The sequence below is a fragment of the Cebus imitator genome, unplaced genomic scaffold, assembly GCF_001604975.1.
Source record: "Cebus imitator isolate Cc_AM_T3 unplaced genomic scaffold, Cebus_imitator-1.0 Scaffold315, whole genome shotgun sequence".
Lineage (NCBI taxonomy): Eukaryota > Metazoa > Chordata > Mammalia > Primates > Cebidae > Cebus > Cebus imitator.
The window spans coordinates 586,947-607,540 of NW_016107630.1; the positions used below are offsets into that span (position 1 = coordinate 586,947).

General features: G+C 36.5%; 1 protein-coding gene across 2 annotated transcripts in view; it reads left to right on the plus strand.

Moving 5' to 3' along the window:
* DPYD (dihydropyrimidine dehydrogenase) overlaps nucleotides 1–20,594 on the plus strand; it is a 758,429-nt gene that overhangs the window by 558,397 nt on the left and 179,438 nt on the right. The gene's annotated exons all lie outside the window — the stretch shown is intronic.

Below are 20,594 nucleotides of genomic sequence, written 5' to 3' on the forward strand. Positions count from 1 at the left end.
CAGCTAATTTTTGTATTTTTAGTAGAGACGGGTTTCACCATGTTGGTCAGACTGGTCTCAAACTCCTGACCTCGTGATCCACCCACCTCGCCCTCCCAAAGTGCTGGGATTACAGGCATGAGCCACTGCTCCCGGCCTGATAGTTTTTAAAATTGTTTATTTATAATCGAATCATAATCATATATTTTTATGGGGTATGTTGTGATGTTCCAATGCATGAATACATTGCATAATGATCAAATCAGGGTAACTACCATATCCATCACTGTAAGCATTTATCATTTCTTTCGGGATATAAGATTTAAAATCTCCTCTTCTAGATATCTTGAGATATACACTATATTGTTATTTGCTGTAATCACCCTACTGTGTAATGGAACAACAGAATTTTTTTTTTCTGACTATAACTTTGTATTCATTGACTAATCTATCCAGGTCCCCTCTCCTCCAACCCCTCCCCAGTATGTGGTATCCACTTTTCTTCTCTCTACTTCCATGAAATCAACTTTTTTAGATTCCACATGTGAGTGAGATCATGCAGTATTTGTCTTTCTTTTCCTGGCTTATTTCACTTAACATAAATATCCTCCAGGTTTATCACGTTGCCACAAGTGAAAATATTTCATTCTGTTTTATGGCTGAATAGTATTCCATTGTGTCCATACCACACTTTATTTATTTATCTGTAGATGGCCATTTAGTTTGATTCCTTATCTTGACTGTTGTGACTAGTGCTGCAATAAACATGGGAGCACAGATACCTCTTCATCCTTTTGATGTCATTTTCTTTGGTGGTTTCTTTTGGATTGCATCATTATCTTTTGGATGCAATGCCTTCTGTACTCTCTCTGAAGGTGTTAACTATTTTTGTTTTTTTCTTACAGTTTACCTTCAATTCTTATATGATCTCTATACCTTCTGCCTCATTCTTCATTTATTTATTCTGATTATTTGTTTTGGTTTCTCTAGTTCATGTAGAAAAGCTTCTGAAATGTCTGGGGATTCAAGACTTCCTCAGTTTAGTTTTTAAATGTGAGACATTAAAAAGTTGATTGGAAGCTTTGAATATGTGAGTGAAGTTTAACAGTTAGGGGGCTTTATTGCAGAGGAGATTGAGTGGTAAGCTCTTCCTTTTACTGTGGCTAGCAAATGTGGGTATCTTCACGTCTTTTCTCTGGGGATAAACAATTTCTTAGAAGGATCCTCAGATCTCCTATCATGAAAGCAATGTGCCTTTCTCTAAAAAAGGGATCAAGGGATGAATGGTAGTCCCAACTTTCAATATGCAGACTTTCATTTCATTCCCCTGCTTTCAGTCTCCTGTCTCAATTACAGCCTGACACTAGTTTTGATATCGGGAGTATCTCTAGTATACTTCTATAAAAATGAATTTCTAGCTCACACCTGTAATCCTAACACCTTAGGAGGCCAAGGTGGGCAGATCACTTAAGGTCAGGAGTTCGAGACCAGCTTGGCCAACATGGTAAAACCGCATCTCTACTAAAAATACAAAAATTAGCCAGACGTGATGGTGCACACCTGTTGTCCAGCTACTCTGGAGACTGAGGCAGAAGAATCACTTGAACTCAGGAGGTGGAGATGGCAGTGACCCAAGATCACACCACTGTACTCCAGCCCAAGTGACAGAGCTAGACTCTGTCTCAAATAAGTAATAAGTAAACAAATCTCTGTCTCCAGTGGACCACTAGAAACCTGACTGCACAGGATAGTGGGAACTGGGGTCCGGTTGGCTCTGTATACCATCTTTAGACAATCTTCCTACTTCACCCACTGTGCCTCCATGCTTCCATTGTACTCTTTGTTCCCCCTGTCTTAACTGTCTTTTGGGGAGTTCCACATGTTAAATGTTCTTTTTTTCTGCTAAGTCAGTTATCATTTCACAGTCTGCTTTTCATCTTCCAAAACTTCTCATACAGGGGAATCTGCCATACAGGGAATATAATTTTTTTTAAAATCCCTTGGAAATTGTAATATCAGAATCTAATGCCTTATAGATTCAACACTATGTTCATTACCTAGTTGACAGGATCATTCATATCACAAACCTCAGCACCAAGGCAATATGCCCATGGAACAAATCTACACGTGCGTCCCCTGAATCTAGAATCAAAGTTGAATTTTTTAAGCGGTCATGTATTTTAAAAGTCACTTCCTGCCATTCAGAAGTTCGAGTTTAGTGTCTGCGAAGAGCTGTGGAAAAAATATATAATTTCTATGAAATACCATTGTCTTAGTAAGAGTGTAATATATATTTATGTATATGTGTGTGTTCGTGTGTGTGTATATATCTACACACCATTAAAAATGATACACTGATAGTAAATTTCATTGTGTAAGAAAAACAGATTAATCTCTGTACAATGAGAATTAAGGGTTATAGATTTCCCTAGCCCTTTGCATTATTACTACACAACAGAAAACTTTGTTTCTTCCTAAATGATACTTTTTTTTTTAAAATACACAACACATTAGCTTCATTTTTAAAACTTGTAGAGGGGAGCAACAACAGGAAGTCTGGGGGTTTAATAGGTAATTTGGCGCAATTGCAGCTCTGATCTGTGACTTTTAAAATCGAGGCCTTGAGTTAAGAACATTAAGAAACGTTTAACTCTCGCAGCTTAGTCATGTGCTAAGTAATAACAATGGCACATCTCTTTCCCCATCCATTTACCTTCTGAAGTTTCTGGTGGTTCTCCCCTGAACTGTAATGTGATAAGGGGTAGTCAGACAGTAAATGTAACTTTTAAAATTTGGATTATCAAAAAAACATAGATTTTTTTTATAGACTGACACATTACTTTGGCTTTTCTGGTACTTTCTTATGAGGTGAAGCCCCTGAGTAGGCAAACTTTCATTAACATTACTGATAGTTACTAGTAATTAGGTATTGCTCAAGACAGAAAGAAACATTTCAGAATAAGGAAAATGTTAAGCTGCAATCAAGAGAAATTCTTTTTAATCTTTGCATTTCCTGGAACAGACTTGAGTCATGAGATGAATTGACAGTAAACACTTTCATTGGCACATTTGTCAGAGTTAGTCACATAAAGTGAACTAGGCAATCACTAAATAAATAATACAGAAAAAGGGCTAAATATAGTAGAATGCTCAGAAACAGCAATGAGGATGCATGGTGTGAAGTAAGATGAATAGGAGGGTGAAAAATTGACAATGAGATTAGAGGACTAACCAGAGATCATGTAGGCCCTACATGGATTTAGGGATTTATTCTGATTTTTTAAGGTAGTTCTGTGATCTGACTTCAATTTCGAAATAAATGTGTTATTCTTCAGTATCTAAATCAATGCATTGTTGCTGTTGTGTGACAGACAGACTATACAGCATAAGAATGGAGGCAGGGTAATTATTTTTAAAGCTAATTCAGGAATCTAAGCAAGAGACCATGGTGGCTTAGACCACTGCGGTAGCAATGGAAGAATTGGAGGAGGGAGAATGTTGTGTTCAGAGTATGTTTTAGAGGAAGGTCAATGGGATTAACTGATGGGTTGGATGTGTGCTACAAGAGGAAAGGGAATTATAAATGACTTCAAATAGTTTGGGCCAAGCACTTGAACAAACAGTAATGCCATTTTAAATAAACTCTGGAGAATAGCTTTATTGCAAGAGAATAAGGGAAGGGATCAATGGTTCATTTCTGATTTGGGGGGCATTGTGTTTGTTTTGTGTTTTTTGTGTTCTCTTATTCTTTTTTTAAATTTCAAGTTTCATTTTAGATTCAGGGGCATACATGCAGGTCTGTTACATGGGTAAATTGTGTGATGCTGAGGTTTGGGATATAAATGATCCTGTCACCCAGGTAGTGAGCGTAATACCCAGTAGGTTGTTTTTCAACCCTTGCCTCCTTTCCTTCCTCCCTCCCTCTTCTGGTAGTCCCAAATGTCTGTTGTTCCCATCTATATGTCCATGTATACCCAATGTTTAGCACCCCCCCTTAAAAGCTAGAATAAGCAATATTTGGTTTTCTGTTCCTGTGTTAATTCACTTAGTATAATGGCCTCCAGATGCATCCATATTGTTTCCAAGAACATGATCTTAATCTTTTTTTATGGCTACATAGTATTCAATGGTATATATGTACCAGACTTTATCCAATTCACCGTTGATGGACACCTGGGTTGTTTCCATGTCTTTGCTATGGTAAATAGTACTGCAATGAACACACAAGTGCATATGTCTTTTCAGTAGAACAATTTATTTCCCTTTGGATACCTACCCAGTAATGAGATTGCTGCTTCAAATGCTGGTTCTGTTTTAAGTTCTTTAAGAAATCACCAAACTGCTTTCCACAATGACTGAACTCACTTACATTCTCACCAGCAGTGTATAAACATTCCCTTTTCTCCACACCCACACCAGCATCGGTTGTTTTTTGACTTCTTAATCGCTGTTCTGACTGGTGTGAGATGGTAACTCATTGTAGTTTTCATTTGCATTTCTCTGATGATTAATGATGTTGAACATTTTTTCATTGTTGGCAACTTGTATGTCTTCTTTTGAGAAGTGTCTGTTTATGTCTTTGGCCACATATTAATGGATATGTTTATGTTTTGCTTGTTGACTTTAGTGCCTTATAGATTATGGATATTAGATCTTTGTTGGATGCATAGTTTGCAAGTATTTCCTCCCATTCTGTAGGTTGTCTGTTTACACTGTTGGTAATTCTTTTTGCTGTGCAGAAGATTTTTAGTTTACTTAGATCACACTTGTCAATTTTTGTTGTTGTTGCAATTGCTTTTGAGAACTTAGTCATAAGATTCAAATATAAGACCTCAAACTATAAGAGTCCTGGAAGAAAACCTAGAAAACACTATTCCAAACATCGCCTTGGGAAAGAATAGTTGCTTTTGGATGGGTTAGACTTAAGACGTCTTATCAACCATTCAGATGAAGATATAGATTCACTAGTTGGTTATTTGACCCTGAAGCTCAAGGAGAAGAAAGAACCAAGTACATAAATTGAAGCTTCATGCCATAAACATCACATGATATAAAAAGTCATGGAACCTGTTGAGATAAGCTAAAAAATACAGACAGATAAAGAAAAAAAGAGGTCCGATGACTATTTTAGCATTTTATGCACAGGAAGAGTAAGAAAATTCAGCAAAAGAAGCTGATAGGAAGATCAAGAGAAGGCATGTTAAGGCATTTGCAGTTCACATGCCTATGCCCCAAGGAGAGAGGAAGCTGACTCATCATGGAGCGGAACTGAAGGAAGGTTTCTTGGAAAGAGGAAGGATTGAGATAAATAAATCTTCAAGGTTTTACGCTTATAAATAATTGGCAAACTGTTATCCACCTCTTCTAGAATCTAAATCTTCCTCCTTTTAAGGTGTGTCATTCTTATAGGAAATAGATGACGTATGCTCAAACAACTCAAGTAACACTTTAAAATTTCTAAAGCCACTTTCACATACTCATAATTACTCATAATAACTCATAATGACAAATGTTTATAACTACTAATACCCAGAATTTACAAATAAGGAAGATAAGGTAAGCAGATCTGCCCAAAGGCAAATAGACCACTGCAAAATGACAAAATTGGGAGTAGAACCCCTTGCCTTCTGAATCCTAAATTCCTATTCTTTTCACTCCACCACCTATGGCAATAGAAAATTTTGTACCTGTCAAAGGAGGAATTCAAATAAAGATCTGTAGGAGCTCCATGGCGGGACAGATCACTTCTTACTGGAAGGATCAGGGAAGACTGTGGGAGAGGTAGCATTTTAACTAAAACTTGAAGAGAGAATATGATTCCAGGATAAAACTTACCTAGTCATGGTATTCAGTGCTCTGGATGATTTTGTCCCAGCTTACATCTCCAAACTTATCTGTTGCCATCCCCAGTAGCTGCCCAGGCCATGATCAACCATGCTGAGCTACTCACACTTTTACCTAATGCCACACTTGCTCTTGCTTCTATACCTATGGTACCTACAAATATACGGTCCCTTAGACATAGAGGCTTTTCTACCCTTAGAACCAGCTTCTCAGTCCATTGTTTTCCTTACACTTCCCAAACTACTTTAGAAGCCCTTCCCCCTGATTCCATGCATCTTGTGCATCTCTCTATCGTGTTTATATCATATTCTTTATCCAGTTTCTTGTCTATGAACTTCAGGGGATCAGGGACTTGCCTGGCGTGTAATTGATGCCTAGATCCACACACTGGGATGCAGTGGTTACCAGCACTGATCACTTGTTGACACCCTGGAGCAACTTCCTGTGTAACAGCACATATTACTTTAGTGCAGAAGTAATTGCACGTTTTGCCATTGAATGTAATGGCAGAAACCACAATTACTATTGCACCAACCTAATAGTAAATGCTCAGTTAGTTTTTGTTTCTGTTATTATCATCATGAATGAGTATTTGTGCTTTGGTTCATAATGTTTTGTATTAGTTCATTTTGCTTTGCTATAAAGGAATACCCAAGGCTGGGCAATTTCTAAAGAAAAGAGGTTTGATTGTTTCACGGTTCATCAGACTCTAAAAGAAGCATAGTGCTGGCATCTGCTTCTAGTGAGGACCTCAAGAAGCTTCCAGTCATAGGGGAAAACAAAGGGATAGTAGTTGTATCACATGGCAAGAGAGGGCACAAGAGAGATGTCAGGCTCTTTTAAACAACTGGCTTGAGTGTGAAATAATAGGTTGCTGGAACTCAGGCGTTACCACAGGGATGGCACCAAGCTCTTCATGAGAGATCTGCCCCCAGGGCCCAAATATAACCCACTATGCCCCACCTCTAACATCAGGGATTACATTCTAGCCTGAGATTTGGAAGGGACAAATATACAAACTCTATCATGTTCCAGGTTCCTTGAATTTAGATGTATATATATCCAAATGAATATTTATTTTTCTCATTTTTAGTCTTTAAAATGTAAACTGTTAAAGTAAATATTTTCTTATCTTTATGGTGTATCAAATCTCCTGTTTAGCACAATAGGCATCAAAGAATAATTCACAGGCTGTGATGATAATAATTTAGAGTCTTTTTCTTTCTTCAAGAGTAAATGTTTCCTTCAACTTTACCCCAAAAATTCAATAGGAAAATTGAAATGATGGCTTGTGAACTTTTTGTTGTACGTATATTTCATTAAACATTGCCTTATCCCTGGAAAATTATTACTAAATAATTTTGTTTCTGAATTGTACAGACATCAAGAAATATTGGGGCTTCAGGGTTTCAAATAATGCAAATGACATATCAGACAAGCAAGACACTTGCATTTTAATATGTGTGAACTCATGCAAGAAAGAGAACCGGATTGAGAGAGCTGGATAAATGTCTTACAAAAAAGCAATAAACATACAAATCCTCCAGGAAAACTGGTGCAGTAATTTAATCACATATTGACAATATCTATATTCCTAGACAAATGCAAAAAGACTTTCCAATTTATAAATAGCTTACCACCTTCCTTAGTCCTCTCTTCACACTGTTTAAAGTCCTTGGCAGGTAAGCACACAAAAGCAAAGATTTACACTTTAAAGGTTTAACTGCCATTTTGCAGCCAGTATGGAGGTAATCATACTATATTAAAAAGTAGTATCTTGTGAGAAGGAGTAGTTTAGTTCGTGTATAGATGAATATCTAGGCTGTGCCTTTAACAAATTTTATATAATTCTGTGTTGATTTTCTGCATTCCTTTTTTGCAAAGATTTTAGGATCCTCACCCTTGGCTTGTTTTGAAAGGCCTGAACAGTTAGAGAATTATGTTTCTAAAATTTATCTTTTGGCTGGATACTGTTAGCAAATTTGACTTAAAACAATTTAATTGGCCAGGCACGGTGGCTTACGCCTGTAATCCCAGCACTTTGGGAGGCCGAGGCGGGTGGATCACGAGGTCAAGAGATCGAGACCATCCTGGTCAACATGGTGAAACCCCGTCTCTACTAAAAATACAAAAAATCAGCTGGGCATGGTGGCCCATGCCTGTAATCCCAGCTACTCAGGAGGCTGAGGCAGGAGAATTGCCTGAACCCAGGAGGCGGAGGTTGCGTGAGCCGAGATCGCGCCATTGCACTCCAGCCTGGGCAACAAGAGCGAAACTCTGTCTCAAAAAAAAAAAAAAAAAAAATTAATTTTGAAAATTGTATGTCATACCATTAAAATACAGTCATCTACAAGTTGTTTGAAATAACTATTTGGCATTTAATGAAAGGAAACATCCACACTTCTGTCTCTTCTTTAATCTTGTAGTACCACTTGTAAAATGCCCTTATTTCTGATCTCTTAGGCAACTTTAGAGTTGAGAGTTTTGTACGTTGACTTCAGCTTAAATATAATTTAACAATTAATTGTCACTCTCCTCTGAAACTAATGGGAGAAAACACACTTGGTTTATTTTAGCACAACTGAAAATAAAGACCAGTGATGGGGCACATACTACTTATCTGATCTCAGAGACAACTTATAATAGAAAGTTCAGGGTTCTGGTTATTACATATTCTAAAGAAGTCATTCATGTAAGTTCCATCAGAAAGATATGAATAGCTTGTAGTAACATATCTTTTCCTCAGTCAAAAAAAAAAGCTTGAAATGGGAGAAGATCACTATGTTATTAATCTACTTAAAGATTAACCTTTTTAAACAGCCAAGATTTGTAACATACTTGTTCTTATTCAAAGTTCAATTGTGTTCAGCACCATGGAAAGTTTTATGATTGAATATATGTAATTATAGTATACAGAGATTTAAAAATAACTCAAGGGATTGAACAAAGTTTTCCAGTAGTTAATCATTAATGAAGATCTTAAATCTGTACTTTAAATACAGACAAAACTAGTTATAATGATCTCATTAGTGCCTTATTAAGGTTATCTATTTTAGTATTTGCCAGGAGAATTCAGATGGAAATGAACTCCTTAACATGTTTAGGAGAGGTTGTTGATCATGTACTCAGTTAAAAGACATACCACATCTGATTAATTGTTGTGCGAATAAAGATTCATACTAGAAGCAACAGAATAGCTAAATGTAGCCCATTCTAAAAAGTAGCTATCATGCTTGTGCTCTCTGCTATATTTTTGTTTGTTTTTATTCATGTGGCCAAAAAAAATTTTTTTTTAATGTAGAGGAAATTGGGAAAAAAAAGTAGAGAAAAAATAAACCGGATTGTGAGTTTTATTTTCCTAGGACTTGGCTGAGTGTCAAATTGAATTGAGACCTTTCACAGGTGTTCAAAACTTGAGTTTTTAAAAGAGAAAAATGTGATGGTTTGCCTTTGACAAAGTCTGTTGCCCTAAGTTCAAATTGCAGAAAGAATAAAAATTTTCAAAGAGAGGCTAGCAATTATCTTACGGTATCAGTTTGCTCTTAAAAAGGAACACTGCGATATAAGGGCAAGTGAAGCTGCAGTTATTGATATAAATATACTTCAGGGAGAAGAACAAAGTGAATGTCAAATCATCAGGGAATATGCTTGAGATCAATTATTCAAAGTGTGGAAGTCCTTCTATTCGAATATTGTGATTCAATAGTTCACCAAGTGGGAGAAAGGAGAATACAGCTCTTTGGGGACGTGGTAAGATAGAAAACAGTAGTGAGTAGGGACTAAATTGAAAATGATCTACATATGTATGCCCTAGTAATTCGTTCTCTGCATTATTTTAATCTGCATTAACAAAACATGCTTTTATGGGGTTTTCAAAATATAGTATCTGGCAGAGTGTGGAGAATATGCAGATTTCTTGAAAAAGATTGAATTTAAAATAGCAATCTCTCTTTGATCTTTATTACAATTTCACCTCCAGTGCACATTACCTCTTCTAAGAGGACAGGTGAGGCTTTGATAAGTATTGCCATATCTGATTGATCTCTAAAACCCAAAGAACCTACTCGCTTAAAGTTTTTCCAAGCTGGTCCTTTTTGTCTAATTCCACAAGATTAACTCGGGAATACTGAAATTAACTTCTTCCTGATTTTATTTTATTTCATTTCTCTCCCTTCTGTCCATTCTCTACACTACATTAAATTTTCTTTTATTTTCAAATTCCTTGTTAATGATGCCCATAAGCTCATTCCTAAGAACCTTTCTCTTTCTTTTCTTTACTTTTTTTTTTTTTTTTTTTTTTTNTTTGAGACAAGTCTTGCTCTGTCACCCAGACTGGAGTACAGCTCACCACAACCTCCACCTCCCTGGTTTAATCAATTCCCCTGCCTCAGCCTCCTGAGTAGCTGGGATTACAGGTACACACCACAACGCTCGGCTGATTTTTTTTGTATTTTTAGTAGAGACGGGGTTTCACCATGTTGACCAGACTGGTCTTGAACTCATGACCTCAGGCAATCTGTCCAACACAGCCTCCCAAAGTGCTGGGATTACAGGCATGAGCCACTGTGCCTGGCTCCTTAGTTTTCCCTGCCTGCCCCTAGCCTCAGCTGTGCCCCAGCCAAAGGAACTGCTCTATTCTCCAGTGCACCATGATTCCCACACTTCAGCCTTATCTCTTGGCTGGGGAAATCCTAGTTTCCTTCAATATGCAAACAAACCTTCTCTGTGAATTCTTTAGATGAATTTGATGCTTTTTTTTGATGGGAAACATACTTCAGTGTGTTTCTGTCAAAGAACTTATCATTTTGTGTGGCTATTATTTGCATTTCTCTTTCAGTACTTTGAAAGTCCTTTCAGCACAGAAATGTCCTCTTGGTCATTTTCAAATCTTGGATTAGAAAAATACTTGGTATATAGTAGTGGACACTTAGTAAATGCTTGGGGAATGAATAAAAGAGGCAGACATTAAGAGCAGAAATCTTCCTGAATAAATTTGCTCGAAATACGTAAGAGTTTGTGAGAGAACTTACATAACTAACTTACCTTTAAAATGTTTTAACTAGGCAAGGATGGCTTTTGAAGAACATAACTAGACAAAGTATATTTTTGTCCCTCTTACTGTTACTTCGTCTTTTAGCAGACAAATTCCCAATGTTCACAGCACCTTTCTTCATTTGAGACAAATATTTGTCTCCCAAACCCTACCCTTACATAGCAACTGTTTATATGAAATATTTTCTGGCCCCACACTTGTAGCAGAGCTTACCAGCCCCATGTTTTACCCCCTGACAGCCTTTAGAGCACAGGTCCATGTGAATGGGGAATGGTGTAAATGGTGTAGCTAATGATCTTTCACAGAAAATGTGTGTGTGTTTTTAATTAGATTCCTCTGTATTTAACACAAAGAAATACCTTGAGTATGAGAAATATCAGCACTTGGTTCAGATATTGTAAGAACACAGAGTTGGGGAAGGGAAGAATAAAAAATTATTGCCTATACTCATTCTACTGGAATATTACTATGCCTCTCAACCACACGATGGCCATACATCTTTCTTTTGGGAAGACTAAAGCCATTCTCCCATTGTTTATAAATTTCGACTCCTAAAGGGAAATTGTTAGTGGTTCTATTGCTTTCTTTACTACTTTTCTTCCCTCCTCTCTTCCTTTAACAAATAGAGTGCTTTCTGTATGCCACTCTGCTGGAATGGTGTGAAGGAAACATATTTGGTATTCTAACGCCATAAAATGGTCTAAGACAGGAAATTGATACAGTGATGTGGGGCTACTGCTATAACAAATATCTGAAAATGTGGAAGTGACTTAACTGGTTAATGGGAGAGGCTAGAACAGTTTGGAGGAGAAGGCTAGAAAAAGTCTAGATTGCCATGAATAGAGCTTTCGGGACAATTCTGATGAGGGCTCGGAAGAAGACAAGAGCTACAAGAAGAGCCTAAATCTTCTTAGAGATTACTGAGGTGATCATGATCAGAATTTTCGTGCTAATATGGATAGTAAAGGGCATTCTGGTAAGATCTCAGATGGAAATAACCAACATGGTATTGGAAACTGGAGTAAAAAGCTATCCTTGTACAGTTTCAAAAAAAATGTGGTAGAATTGTGTCTATGTTCTAGCATTTTTGTGGAAGACAGAACTTAGGAATGATAAACATCTGGCAGAAGAAATATCTAAGTAGCAAAGCATTGAAGGTTCTACATAGGGGCTGCTTAGAGTGAAATGAGAGAGAGAAATGTTTTAAAGATGGAATTTATAATTAAAGGGGAAGCAGAACAGAAAAATATGAAAAACTCTCAACCTAGCCACATAAAGAATAAAAGAATGTGTTCAAGAGGCAATACTAAGTATGTGGTTAAGGGACTGTTTGCTGAAGAGATTAATATGCAAAGAAGAAACCCAGGTTTTATTCATCAAAACTGTGTAAGAATGACCATGGAGTCTTTTCAGATATCTTCAAGGCAAGTTAGGACCTTGAAGGCAGAGTTTCTAGACAGGGGCTCACACTGAACCTCAGCATTAGGTGCCCGGCACTATCTGGAGACTTTGTTCCCTGAATTTCGGTCAAGCTCCCCCTAGCTGCCCCAGCAGTGGCTCAAGCAGCCCCAGGGGCACCTTGATCCATCACTCCAGAAGGTACAAGATGTAAACCTTGGCAGTGTCCACATGGTGCTAATTCTTCAAGCATGTAGAATGCAAGAGCGATAGGGCCATGGCAGCCTCCACCTATATTTCAAAGGATGTGTCCATTAGCCGGGGGGCCTAAGAACAGACTTGTTATAGGCACAGAGCCACTGCAAACTGCTGTTACCAGGGCAATGCCCAGCAGAGCTGCAAGGTTGAGACTACTGCAGGAAATACCCACTTTGACATTCCCTAGTAGAGTCATGGGAGTGAGGCAGTCCCTGGGACCCCAGAATGGTGGTGCCACCAGCATGCAACTGTAGCCTATGAGAGCTGCGGGCATGGCACCAAACTGTGAGAGCTGCTGGGTGGACTGAGCCCAGCAAAGCCATAAGGGCAGGGCTGCCCAAGCTTTGAGGGCCCAACCCCCGCCCAGTGTATCCGGGATGTAGAACATAGAGTCAAACAGTATTATTCTCTAGCTTTAGGATTTAATGTTTTTCTTGTTATGGTTTGGACTTACTTGACACAAGTTACCCCTTTTTTCTTGTCTATTATTTTCTTTTGGAAGGGGAATGTCTCTCCTCTGCCTGTCTTGCCATTGTGTTTTTGGAGGTTGGTAACTTGTTCGATGTCCCAGGCTGTTGGGAATTTGCCTCAAGAGGAATTGTGCCTTGGGTTTTCCCCATGTCTGACTTTGATGAGATTCTGGACTTTGGACTTATGAGTTCTTGCTGAAATGAGTTAAGGTGATTGAGATGGAATGAACGTGTATTATATGAGAAGGACATGATTCTGGGGGCCATGGTGGAATGCTGTGGTTTGAATGTTTCCCCCTAAAAATATTTGTTGGAAACTTAATCTCTAATGCAATAGTGATGAGAGATGGGAGGTAATTAGACCATAAGGGCTCCACCCTCATGAATGGATTAATGCCCATTATAAAAGGGCTTGAGGCTGCCAGTTCAATCTCTTTCTCTCTTGTATGTGGGTGTGCCCTTCTGCCTTCCACCATGGCATGACATAGCAGGAAGGTTCTCACCAGATGCGGGCCCCTTGACCTTGGATTTTACAGCCTCTGGAACTGTAAGAAATGAATTTCTGTTCATTACAAATTACCCAGCCTATAGTATTATGTGATAGCAGCATAAAGCAAACGAAGACACCAAAGATGCATAACCCTGAACTGCAGGACACAGCAACGATTTATTTGATATTAGGTAGCACTCCTTGATTTTGTCTTGATGTCCCTGTACCCTCTCTTCATGGTGGAAACGTAGCTTCTCCTAATAGCTGAGCATTCTGAACACTAATGTGCTATTTTTCATTCTCTAGCTAGTATTCTCCCTTGACATGCTAAGCCAATTGGATATTGCTGCCTACCCTTCTGAACTCAAAGGGACAAATGACACAGATTATATAACACAGGATATCCCTGAAATCCATATTCTACTAAAAATATTATGAGCTAATTATTGTGAAACTTAGATTAAGTTTGTTTATTTCTGGATATCTCTGATACCTAAAAAATCTGGTGATCAGCAGTAACTTTATTCTGTACTACTATTTGTCTAAATTCGTGTGACTTTAAAAGTAAGTTTTACCTTTACTTAAAGCACAATGTATTTCTCAGTTAAAATGCTGTAGACTGCATCTCATATGGAAGGTTTAATTATAAATTTCTGAGTAAAGGAATCAAATTTAGACCACAATAAAGTGATGGGTTTTACTTAGAAATTTAGTCATCTAAGTGAAAGATATCAAAATGTTCTAACTTATGAGTAGATTGAGTACATGTCTGAAATTGAGTATGTTAGTAAGTTACTTGGAATGACTAAAGAAAAAAATGTGTTTTAAAGTTTAATAAGAAGATTAAAAGGTCACATTTATCTCAAACAGCATTGATATAAAAAGTATACACTACATAACAGAAAATAGATAATAAGATTGTTTGTACATCACAATGACAGAAATTCTTCTACATTCCAACTCCCACAGGTGGAGCAAATAAAGGCAAATGTTAAGAATAACAATTTTTTAAAGATATATTACATGTAGATGTCAAAATACTCTGATTCAGTTATTTATCCACTAAACATATATTTATAAAAGAGCCTACCATATGCCAGGTGCTGTTCTAAATTCTATGCCTAGAGCATTGAACAGACAGGAAGCAGGGGATGGTGAGGAGAGAGGAGAGAATAAAAAATAAATAAGAATAATCTCAGATACCTCTAACTGTTATGAAAATAGCAAAACTAGGTAATAAAATCATGATAGAAAAATAGATGAGACTTTAGATTGGAGATCAGAGAAGGTGTCTTTGAGAAATGACATTTGAGCCAAGACTTGTATGAAAAGTGCCAATCATGCAATAATATGGATTTAGAATACCAGGAAGAGCGAAAAGATCATGCAAGGAACCTACTACCATGAGCTTGGGAATTCAAGAAACAGCAAGAACCAGTGAAGCAGGAGTATGATGAACAAGATGAGAGTGGTATGATGTAATTTATAATGAGGATTCCCAGTATTAATAATGGCACTGTCTGTGGATGAATGGAACAGTGATAAAACATGATCTTGCTATTATTATCCATTGGGGTAAATTTGAAGGGACAAGGCAAAATATAACTGAAAACTATAAAGTTGTGTCTTTTCCATAACCAGATCTCTGACACATGCTGAGGAATAACATTTCTCCGAAAACAAAAGCATTTTCAGGTCTTGAAGTCATGTTTTTATATTTAAGCTTTGCCTTGATCAAGAAATACCTGATGTGTTGATAAAGATAGCACAAAGGTTGTAGTCAGCAGACCCAGGTTCAAGTCCTGCTTTAAATATAAACTAGTTTTGCCTTGTGCTGTTGAATTATGCTCTCTTTATCCATCTAAGCACAATTTATTATCTATAAAATATGATAATAATTGTGAAGGTCAGCTGACAGGAAGCTTAAGTTAGGGACAATGATGGAAAAACTTATTACTGTGTAAAAGTTCAAAAAGAATTTAGGGATGTGTCTTACACATTTGTCTTAGCTTAGTAAAACAAATATAATGAATTGAAATGGTATTGTTTCAACAAATAATTGGAATTTTCAATTCAGAAATGTATAAAGTAGGAAGAGAAGGGTTGGCTCACACCTGTAATTCCAGCACTTTGGGAGGCCAAGTAGGGAGGATTGCTTGAGTTTAGGAGTTCAAGACCAGCCTGGGCAACATAGCAATACCTCATCTCTACTAAAAATTAAAAACAAAACAACAACAAAATAAAACTAGCCAGATGTGGTGGCATGTGCCTGTAGTCCCAGCCGTTTGCGAGGGTGAGGCAGGAAGATCACTTGAGTCCAAATGTTTGAGGCTGCAATGAGCACTGCACTTCAACCTGGGTCAGAGTAAGACCCTGTCTCAAAAAAACAAAAGGAAAACAACAACAACAAAAACAGAATTTTGCTATTAAGATCCAGAATTGCCTATCTGTAGGCAACCAAAAGTAGCTAGATCATTATCTGGCTCTTCCATTTCAACCTGATTCTCATTGTTGCAGCATTGATCTGATTTTATCTTTAGCCATTATTGTAGATAAAAAACAGATAGGTAATATCAAGGCTATTCCATTTTATAAGTACTTCACATATATTAAAATTTTATCACTAAATGAAGGGATAATTTTTCAATTATCTGAGGTATGTGTTTGACATGTTTTTTGTTGTGGTGGTAGGGGTTTTTTAATTTGTTTTGAAGATATTTTGGTCATAATCCCATCATACCAAATCTCACAGAATGCTTGTCAGGTTCAATTAAAAAGAAAATGTAGATATCTAATTCACATCTATTAAAGAATAAAAGTTAGACAACAAAGAGAAATGTATTAATTTGGGAAAATGCCATTTTTCACATCTTGTTTTATACTTAATCACTATAGAGGGTATAGGTTTTCATCAGTATACTACTGATTCCCACTATATCTTCTTAAGTGTAATTTTTTTAATGGCTCAACACTTAAACAATAAATAATAATGGCTATATAAGCTTCAAAACCTCACAGCATCCTTGTAGCAGAAGACTCTAAGTGCAGAGTTAAAAAAATTGCAAACTATTTGTTTTTAAGTTCATGGGAGTCATTACCCATCACCTCATCTGTATTACATTTGTTTCTGAATAAAGATTAACATTTTTTTCCAAGTATTTTTCTATATTGTAATCATAGTGGGGAAATGGGATTTCAGACCTCAGATAAAAGCTTTATAGTGATTTCATGTGACAGAATTTTATCTGGGTTTCAAGAAACTCTAATAACAGCATTTACAATTATTCTCTGCAATTTCTTCTCTTCTTGTTACCATAGGAGTACGGAAAACACGTCCTTGGTTTAAAAAGCTAAAAGAAAAAAAAATCAGCAGTTTAATCTGAGTATTAGGAAAAGGATCACAAATCCTGCTATAGTATTTTGTATTTAAGCTAGTTTCTGTAAAGGCCCCTGACATGCCCCCTGGGAGCTAAATATTGACAAGCATGCTTTGGCAATCAAGATCAAGCTTGCTGAATTAACACAGCTCAAGTCTTGCATTGACACTATAACCCAAGACTGAAAACTCTTATCTTACCCCATTTATTTTGGCTTTTAGGTGATACTGTATACTTGAATTAGGGATTTGCACTGTATCTTAAATGCTACAATTATGGATTAATTTGATTTGAGAATATGCTAGCCCTTATCATGTTCACAGTGGAAATTATAAATGAAGTGTAAAATTCATTGTTTTCTCTCCCAGCATGGCTCGAGAATGAAACTGATATAGACCTAAGTCTGATATTATCTTCTCTATCAGAAAATGTCTTATAATTTTCACCTTCTAAAACAAGAAAAAGAAATAAGAAAAAATGATATTGTTCTTTATATAGCTTCTGGTAAAATAAAATGTATCCCAAACTGCTAATTCTTTAGCGGCTTCATTCAGAAGTGAAGACAAAATATAAATCCTAAAAGAAATAAAGATTATTTTTCATCACTACTCTCAAAACTTTAGAATTTAAAAAAGTTAAAATTAATCATCTTCAAGTTTCAGAGGAAAATGTAACTGACTTTTATTGTTCAGGAAGTTAAAGAATGAATTGTTAATTACTAGGAATAATAATGATGAAGGTGATGATGGTGTTAAGAGCTACCATTTATTAAGGGTTTACAATGTGTTCAACCCTATGTGGAGCATGTTATATGCAATCGCTCATCTAACTCGTGTGAGATAGATACTTCCATTGGCCTCATTTCACATATGAGGAAACCAAGACTCAAATAACTTAAGGAGCTTATCTGGCCAGGCCCAGTGTTACCCAAAGATTACCTTTATTTTCTTTCCAATGCATAATACCTATAAAGTAGTAACTAGACATTTCTCTTTCCCTCACATTTTAAAAGATGAGGCAGGTGGATATTGCTATTATTCAAGATGTTGTACCCACTCATGCTAGAAAGAACAAAAAGAAAGGAACCTGGTGATTGAGGATGGTCAAGCAATGCTCTCCAAAGGGTGTAATATTTGGTATTAGCCTTAACAAACAAAGAGAAGAAGATTAAAAAAAAAATTCAGGCAGTAGAAATAGCAGAGAAATCACACAGAGGTGTGAATAAATGGAGTTAACAGGTAGAGTCACGTGAATGACGAAAAAAACTTACTGAATTTAAAGGTCAGAAATACACTGACCAGCTGATGACCTCTGTAACTTCACTGTGAACTGAAGATAATGCCAAAAATCAGACTTCATAGAGCTATTATGACGGATAAATTAGCTCATGTATGCCAAATGCCTGCCTAGTCTAAGTTCTCAATTCTAAAAAAAACAGTTTTACCTCTTAAGTAAATTCATACCCTTTCGTACCTTCAGAAGTAATTTTGGAACTACCTTATCAAACTATTTTCTTTAAATAAAATAGCCATTTGGCACAATTTCCCTTTTAATTTTCCTGCCTGGCAAATTAGAAGAGAGACACAAATTGGTCTTTTAAAGGTGAATAGCCTTTTATCTTTTTCTCCAAGAAAGTCATCATAACTTCATCCACACTAGCAAGTGTCACTTGATACTTAATTTTCTCAAATTTGTGCAGTTGGATCTCTAAATTAATTGTGGATAGAAGTGATTTCAGAAACATATATTTACAATAAAGTACCTGTAATAAAAATAATGGATTCTAAATTAAAAGTGTCCATCACAGTGCCCAGTTTGTAAAGGCATGCATTAGCTCCCCTTCCCTCTCTCTCCTTTCAAATTTATATTAAAAACTTTTTCTGAATGTACTTTGAAAAGCTACGTGGAAAGAGAACTCCAGATGTTTTGCCAATGACCTGTTTGTCATGTGTTTGTCAGACTTCTTCGCAATTCTAGACTACGTCTTCATAATCCAGCAACTATTTACACACCTATCTACAATTCAGTGATCATTTACAAACTGTTTACTTATGGTGAACGATTATCTCTTCTGTAAAAACAATATATGTGTTCTCACTTGCATGCCTTCTTTGAAAACATTTCTTTTCTTTTTTTTTCCCCCTGGAGATGGAGGTTTGCTCAATCGCCCAGGCTGGAGTTCAGTGGCGCCATCTGAGTTCACTGCAGCCTCCGCCTCAGGGGTTCAAGCAATTCTCCTGCCTCAGCCTCCCGAGTAGCTAGGATTACAGGCACCTGCCACCACGCCCAGCTGATTTTTGTATTTTTAGTAGAGACAGGGTTTCACGATGTCGGTCAGGCTGGTCTTGAACTCCTGACCTCATGATCCGCCTGCCTCAGTCTCCCAAAGTGCTGGTATTACAGGCGTGAGCCACTGCGCCCGGCTGAAAACATTTCTGAAGTTTGAAATGCTGTGGTCCGTTTATCTGATTTTATACTTTTAATGCCTACTGCCTCCATGTACATTCTGGAACTTGCCTGCTCACTGAATTCCTTCCGGACTGTCTGCTACACTCCTCTGGCATTTAGATATCTTACATTATATAGTTATGTTCAGTCTGCAGATCCTCTCTCCAGCAAAATAGAACTTCATTTAGGTTAGAAACCTGATTTTTCTATTTATTTGACACAGAGTGAAGTTTTGCTTTGGAAAGTGAAAATCACCATGTGTTCTTTTGTTTTGTATTTGGTTTTTTGTTTTTGTTTTTGTTTTTTTTTTTTTTGGTTTCTACTAAAACACACGTTCAATAAAGTTTATCCATGTAACTATTTCATAAATTGCTGAAACATCTTAATTTTATGGTAACTTTAAGACTTACCTAAATATTTTACAATTCTATACTTGTACAATAAATTAATATCTTCTCAGGCGACACTTTTAGTAATTATATAAATTTGGTACTCTTCACATTAGATGACCTAGAGCCATCACACCTCTCCAGTGTACTTTCATTGTTGATTTTGGCTACATCTCTATATTTTATTCTTATAAATATGATAGTACAGAATACTATCATATAAGTTTTGTTACTAAAAAAGATACAGAAATCTTAAAAACTAAATATTTAGAAATTGATGTAACTAGTTACAAAACCATAATTATGTAAGAGAGTATTCTTTTATAACAAGAAGTCTTCACATCTGTCATCCAGTGTTTTAATGCCTATAGTACTTATTAGCTGACTATTTCTATTATTACCATTCTACAAGCAAGTGCCATTCTTGAAACTGATTGATGTTTAGGAATAAATCACATTTATTACATGTTGCCAACTTCAGAAGAGCAGTCTTATAACCTACAGCGCTTTTTTGAGAAGTGATGATACCTTATATTTCTGGAACTAATCACTGCTAAAGAAAGTAAAAAGGTAAAAACATAATATTTTTTTCTCGTGAAGACATTTCATTGCATTATATGCCATTCAACTATAAAGTGATTACAGTGTTTTATCTGCCAAGAATGACAGTGGTGAAAGGTAACTTTATGTATATATGTAAAGAGATGTGTACATACCTATCCATCTATATCAACCATTGTCCATATCATCTTCCAATTACAGTCTGGCTAGCCTGACAGAGATAGAAGGAGGATGAAAATTGAAAGCAAGAAATAAAAATCTTGTTGTATTTAAGCAAAATTCATGATGTTAATATAATTGTTTTATTATTTCACTCCTTCTTCCAAA